This window comes from Balaenoptera borealis, assembly GCF_965194805.1.
Source record: "Balaenoptera borealis genome assembly, chromosome: 5".
NCBI lineage: Eukaryota > Metazoa > Chordata > Mammalia > Artiodactyla > Balaenopteridae > Balaenoptera > Balaenoptera borealis.
Genome location: NC_138862.1, coordinates 105,161,860 through 105,176,204, shown reverse-complemented (window position 1 = coordinate 105,176,204; position 14,345 = coordinate 105,161,860). Strand labels below are relative to the sequence as shown.

The 14,345-nt window shown below is 43.0% G+C and overlaps 1 protein-coding gene and 1 long non-coding RNA gene across 8 annotated transcripts in view; both read left to right on the top strand.

Annotated features, from left to right (window-relative positions):
• SCHIP1 (schwannomin interacting protein 1) overlaps positions 1 to 14,345 on the top strand; it is a 155,824-nt gene that overhangs the window by 77,637 nt on the left and 63,842 nt on the right. The gene's annotated exons all lie outside the window — the stretch shown is intronic.
• On the top strand, positions 3,847 to 14,009 carry LOC309629829. The gene is made up of 2 exons (XR_014245250.1): positions 3,847 to 9,197; positions 13,706 to 14,009. It is a non-coding gene; the product is annotated as an uncharacterized lncRNA (long non-coding RNA).

Sequence of the window (14,345 nt, the reverse complement as noted above, 5' to 3'; positions counted from 1 at the left end):
GTGTGAGCAAGGATGCTCTGATGGATTAGTGATGTCATCTGCTGTCACAGCCTTAGTTACCTTTATTTCAGACCATAGTTAAATTTAACTTACACATCCCTTTACTTTCGGAAGACAATGGGAGAATAAAGTATACAAACTATCTCAAGTGTGGCATGTTCAAAACCCAACTCATCATCATCTTGTCCTCTAACTTGAGTCAGTGCCAGTACCTTTCATCTCAGCTCACGGCAATGGCCACCACCAAGGTACACGTGATTCCTCCCTGCTCTCCATTTCCTATAATCAATCAGTCACCAAGTCTCGTCAATTTTACCTTCTAAATGTGTCTCAAATCATTACCCTCCCCATTGCAGCTACTGCCCTAATCCTACAAATGCTATTATCTCTCACCCCAACTGCTACAGCTTCTTCCATCCGGTCTCCCTGCCTCCAGCCCTGCACCCTTTAAATCCTCCCCCAATCTACCTGTCTACCTGTTCAGGTGGGCCTCCTTCTCAAATCCTTTAATGACTTCCTCAGGGTAAAGCCTAACCTAAATGTGGCAGTAGAGGCCCCCCATATCTGGGTCCTTCCCTGGTCTCATTTCATGCTACTGTCTGATGCTCTAAGAGAGCAATCTCTCTGACCTGCCTGATTCACATTGTTTCTAGCTTCCATGCCTTTGCTTCTGCTGTACCCTCTGCCTGAAATGTTTCCTCCACCCTGTTCACTCTGCCCGTTACTTGCCCAGTTAATTCCTACTCATCGCTGAAACTCAGCTCAGCCATCGCTAACTACAGAAAACCTTTCCTGACCCCTCCTTCCTCCAGACTTGGTTAGGTGCCCTAACCTGTGACATCTATTATGTATAAATAGTATAAATCTGTAATGTATAGTATGATTGTCTGTTTATGTGTCTGTCTGCACTTTGAAAATGGGGTTTGTGTTATTTCATCTCTAGTCCTTGCACCTGTTAACATAACTGCTTTATCTAAAACATTCAATAGATAATGTGTGGACCAAGTGAAGGAATTAAATATCTGTGATGAATAAAACTAAGCTAACAGCAGCCCATGCACATCAAAAATATAAGCCATACTCAGGTAAAAAATTTTCTTTATGAATTAAGAACGATTGCCATGCCTGGCTGGTGAGGTTTGAGAGAGGAAAGCGAGCAATGGGTTTCACGAGTGAGAGTAGCAGAGTCTCATACATTAAGTGTCACATAAAGCAACGTGGACACTGAATTGCATCTGGTTTCCAGGGAAAGAAAGTCACTCTGAGAAGTGCTTAGCCGGGTTTAAAGTAATTTTCCCACTTTTGTGTGGCCGTTTTGGTGTTGGACCCTATCTGTACTTCGTGGCTGACTTTTTAAAAATGCCTACAATTCGGCTCATTTTTCTCGTGGATTACTGTAAAAAGAACACCTTCTTACTACTGATTAGATCAGATTTAAGTTAACTCGTGTGACCCTATGGTGAATGACCGAGTGGATTAAAACGTGTTTTCAACTAAAGCATTTTTTATGACAACAGAGGAGGAATTGAGTGTAGCCTGTCACCTTCTGGTTAAATTCCTTATTGTACTTTTGTCACTGTATTTTTACTATGGCCAGGATTTCTGCCAGTGACGGCCTCTAAGCCTTGATTTTTGAATGGCCCAGGGAATATGGACTTCCAGACTCTCTCTAGCGCCCTCATTTGTTTTGATTTTCCTTTTTATACGCATACACCCACAATATGCCACAGTCCAGGAACTCGAATTTAAAATAAACATGCAGTCCCCTCACACTCGTCTGATGGTGAGACCCTCAGCAACTGTGGTCGACTGAAGCCTAGACACACATCCTAAACTCAGACAACCCACTGAATGGTCAGCAGCAAAAGAGGGTTTACAAAGTCGTATATGTCACACTCAAGTAGGACAGGAGTGTGTAAAGAGGTAAGCTACAATTGTGTGGCAATTTCACTCATCCTCAAATGACGCTAAATGAAAAACACACTTTACACCAAGGTAATAGTTTCAGTGCTCTTATCGTGTGGCCCCCAGGCAGAGCACTAGTGTCTCATGCTAAAGTTCTAGGGATAAAAAGCAATTGAAAAGCTGTAAACAATAGCTGGGTATACTTTCAGCTGGAGACAATAACACTCTGAGATTCAAAATCAAAGTGGACAGAGTGTGCAAATAGTGCAGCAAGTCTGAGCACTCTTACGCCTCCCGAACATTTTGTCATCAGCATCTCTCCCTGCTCCCCTCTTGTTTCCTAATCACCTCAGGTTCGTGTCCTCTTCCCCAGGAAGGGGCAGCATGGCGCCGTGGGCAGAGCACTGTCTGGGAGTCTGCTGGGCCTTTGTGTGTCCCTAGGGCAGCCTGCGGTGGGGGAATCACTGCCACCACCATCAGCCTCCTCAGCGCCAGGAGCTGTGCCAGGTGCTTGGCACTTGCAATTTTGTGCAGCCCTCATAACCACACTGCAAGGAGGCACTGAGGCTTGGAGGAGCCAAGCTACCTGCCCAAGGACACAGAGAGAGGATCAGGCATGGCTGGCCCAGAGGCCTGCTCTGGTCTGTGCTAACATCATAGATCCTTTTCCTTCCTGGCAACTGAAGACTTTTTTTACATCAACAAAATTATATGTTATAGGCTCATAATTTAAACATGAAAAAAGTTTAATTGTGTGGTCCTTACATGTCCTTATTTGTCTTAGTTATCTATTGCTTTGTAACCATTCATTATAAAATTTAATAGTTTAAAACAACAAACATTTGTTATCTCACAGTTTCTGATGGTCGGAAATTTGGGAGCTGCTTAGCTGGGAGGTTCTGGCTCAGGGTCTTTTGTGAGGTTCAGTCAGAATGTCCGTGGGGCTGTAGTCATCCAAAGGCTTGGCTGAGGCTGGAGAGTCCTCTTCCCAGATGGCTCACTCACATGGCTGGAGGCTGGAGGCCTCAGTTCCTCACCATGTGGCCCTCCCCATAGGCTGCCTGGGTGTTCTTGCAACTTGGCTGCTAAGTTCCCCCAGTGCGGGTGAATGGGGAGAGAGAAGAGACAGAGAGAGAGAGAGAAAGCAAATGTATCTTTTTTAACCTAGTCTCTGAAGTAGCTGGTGTGTCACTTCTGCTTTTTTTTTTTTTTTTTCTATTCTATACTAGAAAGTCACTAAGTTCAGCCCACACTCAAGAGAAAGAGAATAAGGCTCCACCTCTTCAAAGGGAGAGTATCAGACAATTTGTGGACATATTTTAAACCACCCCACTCTCTCTAACCCATATCCATACATCTTTTAAGCCAAGCAAAACAGAAGAAACCTCCATCACTAAAAAAGCAAATTGCTTTGCTCTTTCTCTGTTTGACTTTGTCTTGCATGTTCTGACCACCCAGTGCCTCCAGTTTCCTATCCCTAAACTGCTATCTAAGGAAATGGTTGTTTCCATAGCAGAGAAATCTTTACTTTTCCAAGGAATTTACAAGGACTGGGAAATACGGAGATACAGCTTATCCTCTTGATTAAGCCCTGACTCTGGGGGCTATCTCGAATCTGTCTCCCACTCTTTGTCCTGCAGGCCAGTGGTGTAAGGGGGGCTGAGCTGGTGCCTGGGGCACCCCACAGATTATTCCCCACATGACTTTCTCTTCCTGTCTCCTAGGTGAGGCCTGGGGCTCAGGGTGGGGCTTAGTCACACACCCCCCACCATGACCTGGTACCCCCCCACCCTCAGGGCAGATGGGGCTCAGGTAATCAGGTCCTGGGAGCCATCTCTCTCTGGGCCAGTTGGTCTTAGTTGGGATTGGTCAGTTATTTCCAGGTTTGAATGAAGGCTGTGTTGGTTACCAGGGTCACGCGCCAGGCAACCTGCACAGCTCTCTGCCCAGAGTCCAGGTGGACCTTCCATAAGAAGACTTCAGTGGTCCTAGAAGGGAAACCCCACGGTTAATTCTATATTTTAAAGTGATTTTCTCAGAGTAAGAGAGCAGAACCAGTTCTAGGATCAAGTTGTTTTTACCTTTCCCCTCTGCACCTACCTTAATCAGAATAAGTATTAGGAACTTCTGCCACTTAAAGGTAAATCAGACACCAAGACTAAACACTTGAAATTATGATTTCTTCCTGTGAGAGGAAATGATTAAAATTTCTTAAAATTATAATTACAGACAAGTTATTCTTAAAGAAACATGTATATGTATATATATTTTCAAATGAATTTATCAGTAGAGTATAGCCTGTTTTAAAATCTTTAGCTTTCATTCCGTCTGAAATTAAATGAATCTTACCCTAAAGCAGTACAGGCAGTTACTAGAGCAAGGTAAATGAAACGTGAAGAAAAAGAAGAAAAGAAGGAAAGTGTGTGCCTCTGTTGGATCATTCATTCAAGAAATGTCTATTAAGGTGACTGCTATATGTGAGGCAGTTTTCTAGGTGCTGGAGACAGCTATAAACAAAACAGTCCCTGCGGCCCTAAAGCTGAAATGATACCAGGAGTTAAACAATAAACAAATAAGCACATATATAGTATTTTCAAAGTGGTAAAGTACTATGGAGGAAAGTAAAGCAGAGCTGGGGGTGGGGAGTGCAGGGGGCAAGGAGAGGCATCGAGGTGGGATTACCACGACTTCAGACAGGGTGGTCAGGGAAGGCCTCGCTGCTAAGGCAGCATTTGAGGGGAGATCTGGAGAAAGTGTGGGAGCAAGTCACAGGCTGTGTGGGGCAAGAGAGTTCCAAGCATGAGAAGCAGAGTGCTTAACTTGATCAAGGGCTAATGAAGAGGGCTTTGTGGCAGGAACTGAGTGAGTAAAGGGAAGAACAGGCCCACGAGTGCTGGGAGGCCGATGAGAGGTCTTTGTGGGCTCTGAGCAGGGATCTGGTTTCCTACTCTGACTGAGATGGAGGCTATGAGAGGGTTTTGAGCAGACCTGAAAAGTGATGCAATCAAATTATCTGTTAGAAGAATTAACTCTGTCTATTTTGTTGAGGGTAGACCAAGGTGGAAGAAATTGGAAGGACAGAAGCAGAACATCTGAGTAGAAGACCTTTGTATGATCCAGGTGGGAGATGGTGATGGTTCACAGTAGAATGGTAGGAATGGAGGTGGTGAGAAGTGAGCAGATTGTGGATATATTTGAAGGTCCAGCCAAAGAGGATTTGCTGGCGGGTGGTGGGATGTGAGGGGCAGGGAAGAGTCAAGGATGATCCCCAGAGTTTAGGCCTGATGAACTAGAAGCATGGAGCTGTCAGTTACTAAAATGGGGAAGAACAGGTGGAAGAGTTGCAGGAGTTCAGGGTTGGGAGAGATCAGGAGTTCGTTTTAGGATTGATAAACGTAAGATACTTATGAAACGTGCAAGTGGAAATGGCGAGTGGGCAGTCAGATAAAGGAGTCTGGAGTTCAGGAAATGGTCCAGGCCAGAGGTGTAAGTTTTGGAGTCACCAGCCAAGAGACTGGTTGACATTTCCAAGAGAGTGAGTTCAGATAGAGAAGAAACCCAAGGACTGAGCCTTGGGTATTCTAGTTCAGCACTGCCCAGTAGAACGTTCTGTGATGATGGAAATGTTCTCTATCTACTCTGTCCAGTACAGTAGCCACTAGATGTGGCTATCGAGCACTTAGGAACAAAGGAACTAAAACTGTAATTTAATTTAATTCAAATTTAAATTGCCACACATAGCTAGTGGCTACCATATTGGACAGTGCAGCTCCAGTAGGTTAAAGTGGAAGAAATGAGGAGGGATCTGCAGAGGACAGGCCTTTAATGTAGGAAAAGAACCAGGAGAGAATGTTGTCTAGGAAGCTGGCAGTGTTGACTATTGTTCATAGATCTAGTATGAGAAAGACTGGGACTTGTTCTTGGGATTTAGGAAGGCGTAGCCATTTCAATGGCATGGGGGAGACGAAAGCCTCCTCGCTGGAGGGTGTTAAATAGGAAATAAAGGGCAGAGAGAAATTGTAGACAGTGAGTCTGGACAGCTCTCTGAAGGAGTGTTGTGGTTGTCTAGGAGAGTGTGGGAGTGAATGGATGGAGAGATATAGAGGAGACCAGGCAGCGCTGAGGGCGCCCTTGGGGTTAGTGGTCATGAATTTAAAGTGAGATCAGTTAGTATGGTTGTGTATTTTTCTCCAGCCGAGCATATCAGCCTGGGAACAGGCACGGAGTAGCAAAGAGCTGAATTATCCACAGTTGGACCTTAACCAGAGGAGTGTGAAGGGAGAGGGGCAAGTGAGAAGCAGAGAGAGAGTTGGTGGTTGCAGCGATGGGCCATGGAGTCTTCGATGTTGTAGAGAGAGAAGGGAGGACATGATGGGAGAGAGGGATGGTAGAAAGGTGGGCAGGAAATGGGGTATAGGGCCCAGTGCAGTTGAAGAATTGTTGGAATTAGAATACTAGGGAGAGTTAACCGGAGTGATGAGGCGAGATTGATGGAGAATAGGAGGCTTGATCAGTGATGGCAAGGTCAGGAGAAGAGCATGGGAGCAGGTATAACTGAGATAGAATGGAAGAAGAAGGAGTCAAGGAATTTACAGGCCAAGGTATTAGAGGGATTGTCTAGCAAACATGGAAACTCCTTGGAATTGTAACAGGTCTCACATCGGAGAGGGACTCCTCAAGGCATGAGGCAGAGTAACCTGGGGAGGAATAGGTGACTAACTAGGAGGGCTAGCTAGGGGTGACTGAGGGCTCTGATGGTGGGAGAGTCAGAGCAGGGTGTTAGGGAGAGCAACAGTGGTCTGCAAGCAGGAGATGAGTAGGGAGACGCCCCCCATCCAACAGGCCCTTTAGCAAGAGGGAGGTGGGAAGGAGAAGAGCTGTAGGGGAGACAGTGCCTTCAGGGACTGTTAGAGCAAGACAGTGAAGCGGGCCCCCTGGAAACGCTGTGGAGGACTTTGGGAGCCGGAGGGGGGTTTACAGAGCCATTGAGGGAGCGTAACTAAGGGTGAAAAGACCTTGCGGTAAGGTTGATGATGTGTCTCCAAGACAGACAGTGAGGGGAACGCTGCTAGTGTTGGAAGCAGGGGGACGGTTCTTGCCCAGAGCACACAGACCTCTGGGGTCTTTGGGCTGATAGCAGTGGAGGATGAGTGGTCTTAAGCGGAGGATGTGGGTCAGGAGAGAAATCCCCTCCAGAGTTACAGGACAGCCCCAGGTGTCCTGTGGTGTCTGCATCCCTTACCCCGCTCTTTCTAAACTTAAGGCAGTTAAGCTTAAACTCATCATTGACCTCAGTTAGCTTCTGCTTCTTCAGTGTGGACTTAATCCCACGCTGGAGCAAGAAAGAATAGCGCCAGTGTCAGGGCCAGCTCAGGGCCCGGCAGCTGGCATGTGGTGGGCGCTTGGTAAAGGTCATTTTCCTCTTCTCCTCAGCAGACTCTGAAATTCCATTTCCTCTCCTACTGAGGGAAGTTACGTCTTTCCATTGATATTCGCATGCCAAAATCAAAGATACTTTTTCTTTGTATCTGAGAACCCATGTAATTCGCAAAGGAAATGTCTGTATGTCTGGTTCTCTCTCCTCCCCCATCTGCCACCCAGGACGGGTGTCGTGGGCATGTAACCTCTGCAGTTAGCAAAGGGCCCTGGACTTCAAGGGGACCAGCTCTTGGCTTCACGCTCTGCTGCTGCCATCCTGAAATTCTTAAAAATTTTTGAACAAAGGGGCCCCGTTTTCATTTTTCACAGGGCCCTGCAGAGTATGTCGCTGGCCCTGTACTTATTCCAACCCCTAAAAGAACAAATAACAGGTAAAAGTGACCATAGAGGGGTCAGGCCATTGGATTTATCATGCCGTCCACATGTTAACATTTCAGTGATGAAGGGTCATTTGCAAATAATGAAAACACCCTAACCGAATCATTTGTAAATAAGAAAATAATTGAGTGCATCTGAAATCTTATGAATGCCTAATTTTTAATCATCTATTTTTTTCAACATTAAGAACCAGCATCACTTTCAGAAGGATTCTTCATTTATTGTCATTACCTCCATGTATTAATACATTAAAAATCTGAAAGTTATTCTTAACTCCAAGTGAAGCATGACTGAATTATTATCACGCCAAACAGAGCATTGAATCCTTCCCTTGGAGCCTTTCTTACCTGCTTGTAGGAACTCTCTTGTCTTTACAGGAGACATCCATTTCCTATAGTGTGTACAGTCAAGAGCAATAGCCTTTGGGGAAGGAAAGAGATAACGGGGCAGGGCAGGTATGCATACCAGTTATTTATCTGGGGATAGACGCCATACCTGCCTCATCTTCTCACTGTCTGGGAAAAGCAGAGTCCCTACATAGGTTAAGGCATCAATCCTGGATTATGGTGACTTGTGCTAAATGAAGAGACCTCTCGGGTTCCCCAGATTCAGCAGTGCCAGACCTGTGCTCTTTGCATCCTTTGACCGGATTCATGATTAATTTATCATCGAGACAAGGCAAGCGAGTGCCTGGAGTCCTAAAACTTGGGTAGCTCCTTTACTGTGGAGATCACCATCAGTGATGGCGCTGTGCTGTAGAACAGTAAGTATTTTCTATGGAGATCACGCATTAGGATTAGAGAGACTCCAGCCACATCCAGCATTTCTTCTTCAAACAGTAGAATACTTTCTGGAAAACCACAGCCTAAATTGTAGCTTATTGCTTGTTTTTAAGCTGTCATTTTTGTTTGTTTTCCTCTAAGAAAACAAATGTGCTAATTTTTTTCTTTTTATGCCTTTTTTTTTTCCAGCCTAAATCTCCGTGGGAGGCAGGCAAATTTTTAAATGTCAGTCATTCACAAACCCAGTTCATCTTCCTACCGGTCATTTTGCATCTTATTCTTTTGATTAGAAAACTAGTTGGGACTCTCTATCATCCTTAAATATAAGAATTCTGACTTCGTACTCTTATCAATATCCTTTTTTTTTGGGTGTACAAGTTGCCGGTGGTAAATTGAGAAGGGAGGAAAAAACCCCACTAGGCTGTTTCCTTTTTTTTCTTACTAATTTTGGATTCAATTGGAGGCGGCAGTCTAGTGAATGCACTTTAGTATGTGTTAACCTTACATGGGGAGCTATAAATGATTATTTTTGCCCTCAGGTCCAGCTGACAGTCAGTCCTGTCTCTGAGGCAAATCTACAGGGTGAGGGGCCCCTCTGAGCCTGCCAGAGCCACAGTTCATAGCGAGGAGGGAAATGCAGCCAGAAGGCCTCACCCGGCTGACAGACTGGCCATCACCCACTTAGCTGTCCAGGTGAGGCTTCCCCTGCTGTCTTGAGATGAGGAAGTGGCTACTTGACCAGCTTTGGCACAGTGATGAACTAATAGCCGCTGATCGCAGGCACTGTCCTGCCCTGGGTCCCAAGGCCTGATATGAAAGAACTTCAAGGATTTCATTCATTCATTTCTTCAAATATTTGTTGGACACCAGCTATATTCCTGGCACTGTGCTAGATGCTGGATGGACAACAGTAGACATGATGGATGAAGCATACTGTCTAGTGGAGCAAAGCAACATTATACATCCCACAAATTAACAGACACACATTGTGGTAAGCGCTAAGAAAGAAAACGTAGTGTGATAAGTGAACCTGAAGCAGGTCCTTATTTAGCCTGGGGGCTAAGGAAAGGCCTCCAACTTGAAGCCAGAGATGTTACTCCCTCGAGGGGCGTCCAGGTTGAGAAACACCTCCTAAGAAGTCCCTGAGGCAGCAGCAATCTTGGCTTTTCTAGGAAACTGAAAGGCAGCTAGTGTGCCCAGAGCTAGGTAAGCAAGAATGTGACAGGCACAAAGGAAGCCTAGAGGGTAGAGCAGAAGCAACGTTAGGGAGTTAGGATTTCAGCCTAAATGTTGTGGGAAACCACTGAGGAGTTTTAAGCCAAGATGTGACATAATCTGACTTATGTTTCTAGAAGTATTTTTCATTCACAAAAGGGAAGCCTGCCAGCGCTTAATTTTGTATAACAACTTGGGAACTAGATCGAGAAAGCATGCAGCTACGGAGACTATCAAATCAGGGGCAGCTGCGTGAGTGAACGAGGCTAAATTTCTTTTAAAGTGACATTTTATAAATTTATGCCATCTAAAATTAGGGTCATAGGTCTGATTGCCTCAGTTGTAGTGACAGCTCTGCTGAAGAAATCACTTCGTCCTTTGGAAAACGAATTTGATTTTAAAGCCCTCAAAACAAGACCCAAGTAGCTTAAACCATCTGTATAAACTTCCACCACTGTCTGTCTGCAAAGCAGACGTGAGCGTTTTCAGCGGGCTGCTATTCCTCAAGTTACACTGGTGGTCAGAGGCGATGAGAGGAGAGGAAGCATGGGCGTCTAGGCAAAAATGGATTGTGTTTATTTTCCTTTTCTTCCTCCTCTTTGACTGAATGGCAGGAATGAGAGCAAGTGAACTCTACCTTCTCATAGCATCATCTCTGATGAGGGGAGAGAGGGGAGAGGAGTGAGGTAAACAGGTATTCTAGGAGGCACCAGACAGCAGAAGGACTGCTAATTTCTCTCTTGGCTTTCTTAGTAAATAATGAAAAAGCGCAAGCACTTAACGAGCAGCGGACGTTTGGTTGACCCAGCTTATGTGTCTGAAAGAGGCTCTCTTTGCTATTCCCAAAGGAAAACTGGTTAAATTAGGGAGTTTTAGAACACTTGGGATTAATGTGCAGATTAACTTTACTGCTTATGAATAACCCACGACTGATCTTTTTTTAAAAAATTTTATTAAAATATAGTTGATTTACAATGTTGTGTTAATTTCAAGTGTACAGTAAAGTGATTCAGTTATACATATATATAAATATATATTCTTTTTTACATTCCCTTCTATTATAGGTTATTATAAGATATTGAGAAGAGTTCCCTGTGCTATACAGTAGGACCTTGTTGTTTATCTATTTTATATATAGTAGTGTGTATCTGTTAATCCCAAACTCCTAATTTATCCCTCTCCCACCCCTTTGGTAACCATAAGTTTGTTTTCTATGTCTGTGATCTGTTTTGGAAATAAGTTCATTTATATCTTTTTTTTTAGATTCCACATATAAGTGATATCATATGATATTTGTCTTTCTCTGAACCCATGACTGATCTTAACCCTTAACGAGTTCACGCCTTGTCCACTGTTTGGAGTAGCACAACTTCCTAACCAGTACCTTTATATTGTGAAAGAATTTATTTCTAGAAGATGAGAAACTTTCTTAATTCAGTAGCTTTAAGATAAAGCAAGTTAATGAAAGTATTCAATAATATTCTGACATTTTTATTATACTTCAAAATACTTTTTAGACTAGTGTTTTATCTCCTGCCTTTTAGCAACTAAAATCACCTCTTTTGAGGAGCGAGAATGAGAAAGATTATAAAACCATTCCAGATTGCTGTTTAACTGGCCCTGGGAAAGCTGGTTAGAGAATTTACCTGAGGAAGCTCTTAAGTACTAAATCCCATTATAACTAGTTGCATTTCAACACTGCTCTTGTATTGAGGGGGGGAAAAAAGATTTAAAGGCCACTAAAGAATTTTAATAGTTCCTTAGAGATTATGTTGAGTTTAATCCTAAATTATTATGCCTCTGACCTGTGTTCAGTGATAAAGTAGGAATATATGTCAGTTGGTGAACAGGTAGTTTTCAGAAGAGATATATACTCATAAATTATGATGTTTCCCTTCTTGTCATTATTTTTGTTTTCTATGAAATAATTTTTGAAAATAGTAGCTCTAACTTTCATAATAAACTAAAATTTCATAATAAACTCATAATCTATGTGTTTAAGTTTTGAAATACTTTTTCCCACAGTCAATGTAAAAAGAAAAGTTGAAAATCATTGCCTTTCATTACATTTATATTAGGAAAGACCTTAAGTTGAAAGCAGATAGTTTTTGTGGACCTACCAAGTGCTAATATATAATGTGATATTTTGCTTTATGGTTGATGTTGTTGCTGATTTGGAAGCCTCATCATGTAAAATAAACTTGATTTTAAAGGACAACCATATGGTAGCCTGAAAGAGGGGGGCAGAGTGGGGGTTACAAGGAGATGATATTTTGTGAATAAACCCATTTTATAGATTAGGAAATAGAGGCTCTTACATATGAAGTTGCCCAAGAGAATACATCTAGTCAGAGGCACAGTCGAGCCCAGAACCCAGGCCTATGAATCCTGGTTCAAGGCTCCATCCATTCTGGAACCATCAAAGATGGCCTAGATTGTAATTTTGGATATATTAGCATTAGTGTGACTTTTATACTCTTTTATTAATGAAGACTTATGTATTTATATTTATAACTGGTATTAAAAATATCATTGAAATGTCAGTAGGACAGTGGAGCATATTTTTAACATTATTATTGTTCTCTAATCCTATTCATAGTTTGAACTGATTGCAAAACGCAGTTGTCCACTAGAGGTCACCTTTCTTCAAGATGAGGGTCGGTTCCCTTCCCTAATACTCTTGAGTCTGGTTTTAAATCAACCACCACCTGAGAGAGATAAACAGCCTTTACTGTCGTCAGGGATTTCATGTGTTGCTTTAGCTAAATGCACTTATATTGGTAGGTAAGGCTATCAGTGGGGATGAAGGGGAGGTGTGCTCCCTTCTTCCCCTATACACACACACACACACACTTTGTGTGAGGTCTGGCTTGGCCCCTCTTGACAGACCAACTTATGTTTCTTTGGAAACTCTTGTGTTAGCCCTGGCAGGTTTATACTACCTTCCACTTTTTCTGCCACTGCTCTCTCTGACTACAAAGCCAGAGACTAAATGAAGACTAAAAGAAATGGTCCTTAAACATTGGCACAATTGGGGATGAAACCATGTAGACTTCACCCAAACTTATCTATGAGTCAGTTACTATTTTTCTGCAGTGTGTGAATTTCAGTCAGGGTTAGCCAGAGAGTACTATGGGGAGAGGGCTAGGACTGTGTCCAATAAACAAGCACTTTGGCAGATTCTATTGAAATATAAACCATCTCAATATTCTGGAGGGAGAGGGAGGCCACGGCTACAGCACTGCCTGATGCATCAGGTTTCAAACTATCTGTAGAAACCCAGAGCTGCTGGAGGTATTTTTAGAGGTTCATTTGCACCTATTATATGAACTGCTAAACACCTCAGCCCCTAAAAAATCAAAGTGGAAATTAAAGAGTTCTGAGATGTGAAAGCAATTCAGAATAGAGATGCAAATGAGATTGTGAGGCTCTGGGCATTTGGAGAAGAGTTGTCCTGTAAAGCCGTGGTGAGAAGCGTATAACAACATTCCAGCCCAAATGGTAGGGGTTCATTCCTTCATATCTATGCAAAGAACTTCTCTCTGCCCCCTTTTCTGACATCAGCATATTAATTTATCCTGCCAGGTTAAGTAGTCTTTTACAGTTCTCAAAACTGAACTTGTAAATATGTCATTGACCGTGGAGGTGGTCGCTCTGTACTGGTCTTGCTGAAAGTTCGTGCCTGTGCATGTCCAGGTGGGAAAAATGATCTGGGCTGTCCCAGAGGCCCAGCGGGGTTCAGTGCCAGGTTAGGGGCGGCACATCTGTTTGGCACATTCCACATCAAGCCTAACAGGTGGATTGTGCAAATCACAAGTGAATGCCCAATGTATCAAACGAGGAGGTCTGGTTCCTGGTTGATGACGTATTGTCAGTTTCGGTAGTCTGTCTTTTCTTATCTTGTTTTTAATAAGAAATGTGAGCAGTTGCTGTATGTTATTAGTAAACCAATTTTGAACTAAATTTCTTGTGACTTTGCTTTCAAGCTCCCGGACATGTTTAATGAAGAATATCCGGAGATTGCAGCATAAGCTATTATAAAGGACTGTTACCATTTCCAACCACTTATCTGTGCGAAACAGGATTCTCTTGGTGTGGCACAAACAAAATGAAGACATAAATGTAAAACTACAGTGGGTATAAGACTGTAACTGACTTCTGTAAATTCTGTTTTCAAGTGTTTGTGTATAACAAAACAGCCTCATGTTCCCTGTGAGGGATTTAATAAGTAAATAATATCAATTGGAATGAAAAATAATTTTATTTTGATTAAAAACAATTTTGATTGTTTCATACATTAGTTTTCACTTGAAAAGCAGAGTCTAATACTTAAAAAGTGCCAGCCATTGACTCACAGTTGACTCAGGCAACTATTTTTTAATATCTGAAAGGATAAACACAGGTGCAACCGTCCGTAGATTGGTCAAAACTTCTGAGTAAATTAGTTGACACATACACTTGTAAGATTCTCAGGTAATTTTGTTATAAGGATAAAAAATTACAACCTATTTTTACCCTTCTCTCTCTTTCCATTTCTGGGGCTCAGATTATGTGGGAAGAAGCTGTGGGACTATACAAATACCAAGCATCCTTTTCTGTGGGAAATGACCTTGGTGCAATAGTAGC